This window comes from Pelodiscus sinensis, chromosome 20 (genome assembly GCF_052426305.1).
Source record: "Pelodiscus sinensis isolate ZL-2025 chromosome 20, ASM5242630v1, whole genome shotgun sequence".
NCBI lineage: Eukaryota > Metazoa > Chordata > Testudines > Trionychidae > Pelodiscus > Pelodiscus sinensis.
This window is the reverse complement of record NC_143071.1, coordinates 1,960,310-1,971,189: the sequence shown is the minus strand read 5'-3', so window position 1 is coordinate 1,971,189 and position 10,880 is coordinate 1,960,310. Positions and strand designations below refer to the sequence as shown.

Sequence of the window (10,880 nt, the reverse complement as noted above, 5' to 3'; positions counted from 1 at the left end):
ACAAGAACATTTGTAAGTTTAACAGCAGCGGTCCAAATGCAAATCCCAGCAGCAAATCTCTTGTTCCTGCTCTCCCCACTCCCCACCTTTTAAGTGGGGCACCCAGCAATGTTTTCATGATGATCTAAGGATCCTTCAGTGACTGGAATGCCCAGCCTGGAGCCAGTCTCACTCAGCCACCCCCCTGCCCCAGCACCAAAGCCGCAAGCAGCCCCAGCTGTGTTGCAGGTAAGAGCTGCCTCGCAAGCCAGGGCATGGGCTTTAAGCAGACCTCAAGTCCAGAGGTTCTAGCCTCAGGAGGGAGGGCTACTGCCTGCCCCAGCCCTCCCTAAATGGCCCCTTTGCCTGAAACTACAGACTGAAGACCTAAGCCTGCTTTCTCCACCTACGCCTCCTGCTGGGCTGGTTTGGTGGTGGCACCTACTGCCGGTCATCCTGTAGCCCCTGCCTCAGGGACGACCGGCAGTCTGAAATAGCCACTCAGCATTGGCCAGCAAGTGGATCTGCCTGCCTGGGCCCTAGTAGCCTCAGCCAGCCTGGAAGTTTCTCTGCCCTGCTCTCTCAGGAAGCTGCCAGCTGCCCTAGCAGCCAGGTCCCTCCCACCCCCCAGCTGCAGCAAAAGGGAATGAAACTCTCCTGCCTACTAGGAGCCCCTATTTATACAGCTCCAGCTGGGCCTTAATTGGCTGCTGCCTGCCTCACCTGCTGGCTCCACAGCCCCACCCTCTCCCAGGGCTGGTTTTAAACCTTGCTCGGCTAGTGTGGGGCAGATGTCCTGGCACAGGGCCCACGCAATCTAACACCCCCAGAAGAGTTAACTGGGCCCTGCAACTGGGCTATGCCTGGGAGTTGCATGACGACTGTTACAGAGCTGATGTTTTGGAGCGTGAATGACAAGGCCAAACTGACTTTCCTGCCCCAAGAGGCCAGAGGCTCGTGGCCTGGCAGAACGCAGGAGGGGCAGGATGCTGAGGGACGCGGGGCAGCTAATCCTGCGGCGAGATGCTTGTCCAGGGGGAAGAAGCGAACTTACACCCAGCGAAGTGGAGGAGGCTGTTCTCAGGTGAGCGCAGGGGTGAAAGGAGATTACATTGTGCTGTCCTACCACAACCTGCCCCCCTTGGGGGGGGGGTAAGCACGTGGGGGGTGGCCATACAACAGTGCCTCTAAGAAATGTAAGTGGGGTGGCGTGCGGGGGACTCCGGGCAGAGAGCTTGGGGGGGCGGTGCAGGAGTTAGGGCTGGGGCAGGAGTCCAGGTTGGGGTGTATGAGGAGGGGTCTGGGAAGTGCAGGGGGGAGAAGGGTCACACTTCAGGGGCCGGGGAGGCTGCAGCCGCACTGACCCTGAGTTGCGAAGTGGGTTTTTTTCTGTTTGCCGGCCAGGGAGTGAGGCAAAGCGCACAGCCTGTGTCTGCCCGGCCTTGGGCAGCCGGGAGCAGAGCAGGGCATGTACTTCGCCTCGCTCCCTAGACAAAAAGGGAAAAAACCACTCAGTGACTGGGGCAAGTGCCCCAGTAGGGGGAGGGGAAGGGGGCTCTGGGCTGGGGCAGTCCCAGACCGCCCTGCCCCCACCAGCCAGCCCCTCTAGCCTGCCAGCCTGCAGGGTTCCCCAGGAGCCGGACTGTGAGCGCCCCGCCTCCGCCCCTGCTGCCAGTCAGTTTCTTACCCGAGCGTTGTACCGGGGCGCACCCGCGTACTGTCGCCTCTGGGCGGAACACGCACCCCAGGCTGGCCACTGCCGCTGCGGCCAGGGGGCTGTTACTGCTCGGTGCAAGGGGCGGCCAAGCTGCCGGTCCTCCCTGGTGAGGCCAAGGAATGGGGACGCATTAGAATAACTGCAGAGGAGTCCAGAGCAGAGACCGTGCCTGGAGACCCCGCAGCAGCCCCGCCCGGCCTGGCCTGAGATGCGATGGGGCAGGAGGCAAGCCGAGCAGCCGGGGGTGGGTCCCGGGGGTTCGGAGAGGAAGGAAAACGTTGCTAGAGGCAGGGCTGGAAGCTTTTCTGTAACCGGAAACACGCAGGCCCCAAGAGAGCCACTGGGCCCAGCAGAAACGCCAGGGGAGGAGGGGGAAGCGTTTCGGAGCAGGGATGGGAAATCCCGGTTAATCAGCCAGATGTTACGTTCAACCGGTTAACCAATGAAATGGGAGCGGACGAGGGGGGAGCGGCCCCCCCCGCTGCAGTCGGACTGGAGCACCTGGCCATGGTGCACGGGGCGGGGCCCGCTGTGCTCTGGCCTGCTGGCTAGCCGTGACGGGCAAGCATCCCCTGGGCAGGGCAGGTGAGTGGTGAGGCCTCGCCGGGGGGACCTGCAGGGCGGATGCAGGCGGGCGCAGCATCGCAGCCACTGGTGCTCACCAGGACGACGGACTGCGGCAAAGTGGCACCTGCTTCGAGGCGCCGGGTGGCGAAGTTATTTCCATTGTAACCCCTGAGCCCGTCTGGCAGCGCCTGCCCCTCCTCCCGGCGAGAGACCAGGGCAAGGGGGGCCCTGACGCGCCGGAAACGGGCACTTGTGAAAGGCTGGGACTGGGCAAGCGTGACCCAGGGACACTCGAAGTGAGGCACAACTGGCGAAGGACAGATAGTGCCCAAGGGCCTGTCAAGGGGCCCGGTTTGCCTGTGACTTGCACTCGTGCAGCATTGGTGTCCCCTGTGCAAAGCGGGTCTGTTTCGCACGCCCCTCCCTTTGCACGGGGGCAAAGGGTGACACGGGGCGCAGCGCACGGGAGAACGGAGCCCAAAGGGGCTGCCGGCGCCACACCCCATCCTGGCCACCAGAGGACACTGTTCAGCTGCAGATCAGGCAGCCAGCCCCTTGGCGCAGGAGAGCCCTGGCTGCTAGTGAGGGTCACAGGAGGGAGCGGAGCCTCCCAGCCGCAGCAACCCAGAGACGGTGAAGCACCAGGACTTGCTCTGGGAAGCCCCCCCCCCCTGCCTTGGGGCGCTGCAGGTGCAGGGTGTCGGGGACGGGGCGTGAGGGTCCAACCAGAGGCTGCAGCTGCCGCCCTGGCTGTGTGGCCCTCCTGGCTACCGCAGTGCCAGACTCCGCCAGCAGGAGGTGCTGTAGGGAGTCAGGCAGGCACCCCCCCCCTCCTCCAGCCGCCCGGGCTATGGGAATGGCTTTTCGGGCGGGAGCGCCTGAGAAATCCTAGCTGGGGGGAGCCCGGAGTTTGCCTTTTCACAAGGGCGTTTTTCTTCCCCGGGGGCTGCTTGAGGGATCCACCCTGTGGTGGCTGATTTCCAGTGTGCCGCCTGCCCCCCCGCCCCAGCATTTCCCCTTGGCTGGGGGGAGCAGGGGGAGGGGAGCTGAAGCATATGGGGGGGGCAGCACATTTCACTCTCACAACAAAACCAGTCAGATCAAGCCCCCCGCCCCAGCCCGTGCAAGGGCAGCGCTAACAATCCATGGGCAGGGTCTCCCTACCGCACACGCAGCCACCGCCGTGGCCCTGCCCGTCCCTTGCCCCCTGCGCACGAGCCCTTTCACGCTTGACACGCCACGCACGCCACCTTCCCACGCGCCTCGCCTCCCGTCAGCTCACCGCTGTGCAGCATTCAAAAGCCAGCCCGGGACTGGGCATGGAATATCCACAGAGCTGGGCTTTTTGCAAATATTCCCCCCCCCCACACCTGTATTTTCCCTTCTGTTGGGAGCAGCCGCCGCTCCGCCTGTGATCCCAAATGGCTTCTCTTAAACAGTGCAAAGGGGGGGCATGTGAACACCCCGTAGCCGTCCCCCTTCTCCGGACGGAGTCATACCTACAGCGGCGCCCCCCGCCCGTTCCTGCCGCCCGCGAGCCAATGCCGCAGGAATGGCCATTAGCACCAGGCCAGGCTGGGAGCCACACACCTGGTGTGATGTAGGGGGCATCTTGCTGGGCACTAGGCTAGGGCTGACCCCCACTGACCCTGGCTGAGCACGGCCCAGCAGGGGGGCCAGACGCTGCCCTGACCGGTTCTGACTGGGGGGGAGGAGGTGGGAACAAAGGAAGTACGAGGAGGGAGGAGGAGTTAGTCTGGGGCTGGAAACATGATGGAGACGCCTAGGGAGGGGGCTTGGAGACTGGGGGCTCAGGCATCTGCCTTAAGGGGTCTGAGGCATCCTAGCCCCCCTCCTATTGCCACATCACGTCTGTGCTGGGCTGTCTTCTGGAAACGCAATAAACCTCTCCCTGTTCTACCGGCTGGTGGAGACTGTTCTGGCTGCTACGGGGTGCAGGGACCCCCGACTGCACCATCACACCTGGCAATTCTAAAAGAGGCGGGGGCTAGACATGTGTGAATGGCTCTTGTGACGGGTCCAAGAACTGGGGCAGCCACATGTGGGAGTGCTAGAAAGAACTCTCTGGCTTGCTGTGACTTTTTTCTGTTGCTAAGAGGCAGTGGCTGGAGCACAGGGCTGGGCGCTGCCGTCCGGCCTGCGTGGGAGCCGTGGCCAGCTGCTCAAGCAAAGGCTCATCTGTGGCCTCTAGGTTTATTTGCCTCCCATGGTTTTTAGAAGCCCAGCTGAAGACACCCAGAAAAATGTAGACCTTAGCGTGTGTGTGCACGTGCAGCGCAAGCCTCTCTGAGTGTGCATGCACGAATGTGTGCACTATTCTTCCCAGCTGACTTACGGGAGCTGGGGGGAGGGAGAGGCGGGGTGTCCGGGTGGGGCCCACACTGCCCTGGGCACAAAGGGAAGAGCTCCGTCCTTTGAGTCACGGAAGTACCCCCTCCTTCCGGGGGAAGGACTAATTGATTTCCCTTTCCGTTGGTCTCCTTCTCCCCAGGCTGGTGCTGACAGCCGGGCTGCCCAGAATCACTGCTCCTAAGCGCCTGTCAGTGACGGTGACAGGCAGATCCTGCAGCTATTGATAAACACTCACTGGGCGCCGGGGCTTGGTAAATTGCGAGCAGCCTCTGCGGGTTTCTCTCTTGCCACCCTCATTTGTCTTGCTGACACTGTGCGCAAGAAGCGGCTTGTTTCGCGGGGCGGTAACTTTTGCTCCTTGTTGCACAGCACTTGTTTAAAGAGACCCCTGCCTAAAGAAGAGATTAGAAGGAAGACGGGCGGACGTGCACTGGCGGCTGTGCCCTCGGACCTGGCCTCCCGCTGAGGGAGGGGTTCTGATTAGCATCTGAGCTTTCTGAGGATTCGCTCCTTTCCCCAGCAGGCCGGCCCAGTGCTCTGCTCTCTGCGTCCGACTCGGCAAGTGGAGCTCAGTTAGCATCAGACGAGGGGTCTGGGAGGGCCCCCTCGACACTATGCCAGGGCCCCTCTGAACGCCTGTTGGCTCCCACAACCGGCCCTCCGAGTCCACGGCTGCGACCCTGGGCGCCAGGTGCAGCTTCTCCGTGAGCAGGGGCGGAAGGGAAGGGAAAGGGGGGCTCTGAGCGGGTGTCCTGGGTGCCAGGAGCTAAGCCCTGCTGTTCCGAAGGAGCAATCTTGGCTGCCTGCCTCCGTGTCCCGTCCCTGCAGGGAGCACAGCGAGACCCACGGACGCGTCTCGGCTCACGCCGGCTTCGTCCCTCGCGCCTGGGACCAAAGGGGCTGACGCTGTAGCCAGCAGGGACTTCTCAGGAATAGGACAGAGCTCCGGTCTTTCTGCTCCAAAACCCCCACCCCAAGTGAGCAGGGAGACTCCCCTCAGCTGTAGCAGTATAAGGTTTAGGACACATGCTTGCTCAGACCTGATTTTCCATCCAGGAGAGGGCACTGTTGAAACGTCCCCTCCCCCGTCCATTGCATGGGCCTGCCCGAAATCCCAGGGGGCTCTGAGGCCTTTTCCTCCACTCAGAAGGGCTAGGTTACTTCAGCCTTCCTCCTCCCTCTCCCTTCCCCTTCCCCGCTACTGCTCCATGCAGCACCCCTCTGCCGAGCAGGAGTGTTGGATTTCCCGGCTCAGCTGCAGCTGCCTCCACCCCAGAGCAGAGCCCAGCTAAGGGCTGTTCTCTCAGGCGATACCCGGGCCTCTCCCCTGCCCATGGGGGACGTGAGGAAGCCACACACCCGCTGCGGGTGCCACACACCCACCTAGTGGCCCTGAGAGCTGGCTGGCCTTTAGCTGGTGCAGGGAAGGCTCATGCGCATGCTCCAGAGGTGTCCGGGTCGATTCCGCCTGCAGATGACCCCTACCTGCCGGCGTTACATGTGCTCTTAGCATTCCTCCTGGGCAGGAGGGGGTTAACCCAGCTGGGTGGGCTGAGCAAGCCACACCCCCTTTTCCTTACTGGGCATGCTCCAGCTGCACAGCTATAAAAGGGAGCAGCTCAGCTCAGCCAGGGCTGGAGGGACAGGATGTGCATGGCCAGTGTCAGGCAAGCCACAGCGGCTGCCTAGGTGTTCCCAGAGACAGGCGGGCCCCAGGCAAAGGAATGGAGATTTGCAAAGGAGCTGAGGCGATGGCTAAGGGGTAAGTGAGCTGATGTGGGGAGTTGGTGGTTTTCGGCCACAGCTTTTCCCCACTGGAGCTACAGCCACCAACTAGGGCTGGGGTCCAGCAGCGTGGCAGGGCCTGCCCCCTGCTGGAGCCCTCCTCTATCTCTCCTCTCTTGAGGACAACCCTGTGAGTGGGGTGGAACTTAGCAGCTTTGGCCATTGGGCTGCACTGCCCCAAGAGTTGAGGTGAGTTACTGACTCTTACTATTGAACCACACTGCCCTGTGAATGGGTGAGTTATCGACTGTAGCCACTGGGCTACGCTATCCCATGAACAGGGGTGAATTCACTGACTTGGCCCTTGGGCTGCCATGCCCTGTGGACTAGGGGGGGTTTACTCAGTTGTGTGACGGTGGGTGGGGCTATGGACACGAGTTGGGGAGAAAAAGCAGAGTGCTCACAGGCGAGAGACGGGCGCCCTCACCCCGCACTGGGCGGGGCTGTCCTCAGCCGCGTCACACCCGCCCACACAGACACACCTCCTCCCAACGGCACCCTGCGTCCAGCTTGGGCCTGTGTCCGTAAGGAGTAGCCGCAGGGAGGCGCGTGGCCTTTAAGACTTGCAGCAGCAGCCTGAGGGCAAAGACACTGGTGGGGACAAAGCAGGAATGGGGGGAGCTGCAGCCATGGTTCTGGGTGAGCACAAGCACCACACGCTCTCTCCTCCCCACCCCACACACAGACCCACCTGAGGTAAGCGAGCAGCCCAGCGTCAGCTGGTGCTTTGTGGTCACGCACGGGCACCGGCAAATGCCCTGTCAGAGTTGTCACGGGAATTCAAAAGTGTGTCTGAGTTTCCCCTGCACTGGGCTGCCCATTCCCGGCGGGTTGAACCTCCCAGCGCCTCTCCCCGCACTCATACACGAGCAGCGCTCATTAGGTGGCTGGGAATCTCCGTGGGCAGCCGCCGTGACCCCCAGCACCGAGGCTGGACTGCCACAATTTAAGGCGTCAGGCTGAGAAGGGGCGGATGTGCCCAGCAACGGGAAAGGTGTGATAAATCAGTGCAGATCCCCGGGCCTGGCAGGTACCACCAAAACACCTGCCTGCAGCAGGGGCCGGCTTTTGGTTTGTCTGGCTTGGGGTCTGTGCCAGCGCGGGGCTGTGGGCGAACGTGGCGGAGTAGCAGTGGGGCAGGCGCAGGAAGCCAGTGCGCCGCACAGGGGGGCTTTGGGCTGGGAAGGAGCTGCTGTGCTTGCTGGGTGCAGCCTGGCGCTGTTCTAGAACTCACGCGCCTTTGCTTTCTTTGTGGTTTTATTTTTTCCAGGGATGGGCGACTGAGCTGTGGCCGGGCGAGGGCCCCGGGCCGAGGTGGTGGCAGGGAGGGCAGTGGCTCAGCACCCCTGGAAGGGTGGGGCCGTGGGCGCAGAAGGGAGCTTGGGTGAAGGAGGCGGTTGTGACCTGGGGCACTGGACTGGCCAGCTACTCATTCGATATTTCAAGTAACTTTAATACAGAGAAGTGGCTGAGTAGACACATAAGGGGCTGCGGGTTTCTGGCCAATGAGAGCTCTTGCAGATATGGATGCAGGAGGGGGGCAGAGGGTTTGGGAAGGTGGATGAGGGGCTGGGGTGGAAGAGGCAGGCTCTGGCCAGGAGACTTACCTGGGTGACTCCCAGCCAGCAGCCCAGCAGGTTTCTCAGGCAGGCAGCCTGCCCCACCCTCACCCAGGCTGCAGGGCCCTGTGTGTGTGAATAACTACAAGCGAGGCGGGGGCGGTGTCATGCTTCGTGTGCTGCCTTTTATTCAAACAGGCAGCTCCCATTGGCCGATTTCTGGACAGAAACTAGCCAATGGGATTGTGCTGGGGGAAGGCAGCACCCGAAGCCTTCCCCCCTCCCCTGCAGGCTCACAGTTTTGAAAGTGAAATGGCCCAGCAGCCGCGTTTCTGAGCAATGTGCGGGTGGGGCGACGCAAGCAGAGACTGCCTGGGGCTCCTCACAGCATCTCGGGGCTGGATCTGGTAGCTTGGTGGGCCAGGTCCGGCCCATGGGCCATATTTTGCCCAGGCCTGAGCTAGCAGCTCTGCCTCTTAATGCCCCAGGCTCTTGCCAGCCTTAATGTAGAATTTCACCAGTCCCTTGGAAACCTCCCTCGACGCCACGGCTGCCCCTGGAATACAGGGCTCCTTTGCCCCAAAGGTTGCAGAAAATCCCTGTTCCTGAAGGACCCGACAAGTTCCCCGGCTCGGTTCCTCCTCCGCTCTCCCTCCCTGACCCAGCGCTTGGTCTAATCCCGGCGGAGACGGCCAGAGGTTTCTGTCACGAGAGGAGAAAGCCGCAGGGGGCAGTTGCGAAGCACCAGGACTACGAAAGGCCCGGCCAGGCGAAGGCGAGTTTATCTTCTGACGGAACTGCTGTTCTCAGGAGAAGTCTTGCAGGTTGTGCCTGTGAGGCCTGTCCCGGCTGGGGCGGGGGGCCCTTTGCCCGACAGCATCCTTGCCTCTGAGGAGCCAGACTGGTCCAGCGAACCTGGTTTCCTTGGGTCTGAGCAGCCCGTTCTGACGCAGGCGGCTGGGGGCGGTTGTTATAAACCCGCTGTAGGGAGAATGCTGGCGTAGCCTCCGGACTCGTGGCTCTTGAATGGACGTCAGTTAACCGCCGTCTCCCCCCTCCCCACCGTTTCTGTGGGCAACCCTCAGGCTGAGTAATGGCTCTTGTTCCCCTGGGCCCAGTCCCAGTGGCGTGAGTGCGGTGAGGCGCATGGACAGAGAACGCACTTGGCAAACAGGCAGAGATGCGCCCCCGAGTCCGCCATTCGCCGGCACCTAGCAAAGTCCCTGTGCTGTGTCACCGCAATTTCAACAGCCGACTTTCCGTGCTGTTCCCCCAGCTCCAAGCCTGGCAGATTCCCACCCAGTACAGAAGCCGAGAGTTGGCCTAAGCTTCCAGCATTAGAAAGGCCAGGAGGTTTGGTGCCCAGATAGCAACCGCACCTGCTGGCGTTATTGTTCCGGGTACGGCCAGTCAGACCGAAGCCCCCAAATCCTGCTGTTACCCGCTAACAAGGGAAGTGTCCGGGACGAGGCGTGTTCATGCTGTGCCTCATTCCTGCCCAGCCTCTTGGAGAACCTGCGTCTTATCCTGCCTCTCCCGCACGAGTCCGAGCGTCTCCTTCCCTGCCCAGCCTCTTGGAGAACCTGCGTCTTATCCTGCCTCCCCCACGAGTCCGAGCGTCTCCTTCCCTGCCCAGCCTCTTGGAGACCCTGCGTCTTATCCTGCCTCTCCCCCACGAGTCCGAGCGTCTCCTTCCCTGCCCAGCCTCTTGGAGAACCTGCGTCTTATCCTGCCTCTCCCCCACGAGTCCGTGCGTCTCCTTCCCTGCCCAGCCTCTTGGAGAACCTGCGTCTTATCCTGCCTCTCCCGCACGAGTCCGAGCGTCTCCTTCCCTGCCCAGCCTCTTGGAGAACCTGCGTCTTATCCTGCCTCTCCCCCACGAGTCCGAGCGTCTCCTTCCCTGCCCACTCCTTCAGATCTTCTTCCGCCTCTGCCCCGTCTCTCCGCTTTGGCCCGCAGCAAAGATGCCTTCGTTTAGATTTCATGGTTTAGATTTCCACTGGCTGGAGCAGGCTGCTGAGCCCGGACCTGGGCCTGCTTCATTCTAATCTCCTCTGGTAACAGGGCCTTTTTATAGTCTGGTTGGAAAACTGCAGCTGATGGTGAAATTCTCCGGCAAGTCGGCGTAACCTTCCTCTGTGCGCCCACTACCCCCTTTGCTTCCTGCACATCTGTATGCAGCGCTGTGCCTGGCCCGGGCCAGTGCCGCTAACTATCTGACAGGCGGATCTGTGCTCTGCTGTCTTCCAGCAAAGTAATTTATTCTCCCCTCCCCCACCCCCAAACAAAATCTCCCTCCCACACACCCTGCCTGTCTGCAGGATTATGGCCTAGAAATTCCTGGGTAATTATTATTCCGCACTTGTGCTACCTGACCTGCGCTCACCCGTCCCTCCGTAGCGCTCGGAATTTCCTCGTTAGCCTTCCGCATGGTGACTCACACAGCCACAGCTGCGGTGTTGACTAAGAAGGTACCAGGCAAACACAATATTTAATTTAACAAGGACTCCTGGCCAAGCCAGGGCACCTGTGAAATGTTGCTGATGGCTGTGAGGACACAAGCAGACGTCCCTGGGGCGTAAGTCAACACGTCCCAGCTCAGCATTCGGACTCTCTCTTCCCTGTGCTCGCGCCAGCGGTGGGCGACCTGCCTGAGGGCCGCACGCAGCCCATCGGGGATCTGTGTGCGGCCCACGAGGCATTTTGTTTACTGTTGTCCAGGTGCAAAGCTGCCAAGTTCTGCTGGTACTGCCGTTACTAGCGTGACGTGCTCGTGAAGCAGGGCCGGTGAAGGGAGGGGCGCGCTGACTGCACCCAACTCTGAGAGCCGGGCGCTGCTCTGGGACAGTCGGCGCATCCCACGAACGCTCGGCACGCGAGCGCAGCCTGCCCTGTCTCCG

The 10,880-nt window shown here is 61.7% G+C and overlaps 1 long non-coding RNA gene across 1 annotated transcript; it reads left to right on the top strand.

Annotated features, from left to right (window-relative positions):
* Positions 1 to 621: 621 nt before the first annotated feature.
* Positions 622 to 5,671, top strand: LOC149521933 (uncharacterized). The gene is made up of 2 exons (XR_016347539.1): positions 622 to 1,063; positions 5,006 to 5,671. It is a non-coding gene; the product is annotated as an uncharacterized LOC149521933 (long non-coding RNA).
* The last annotated feature ends 5,209 nt before the right edge of the window (positions 5,672 to 10,880 follow it).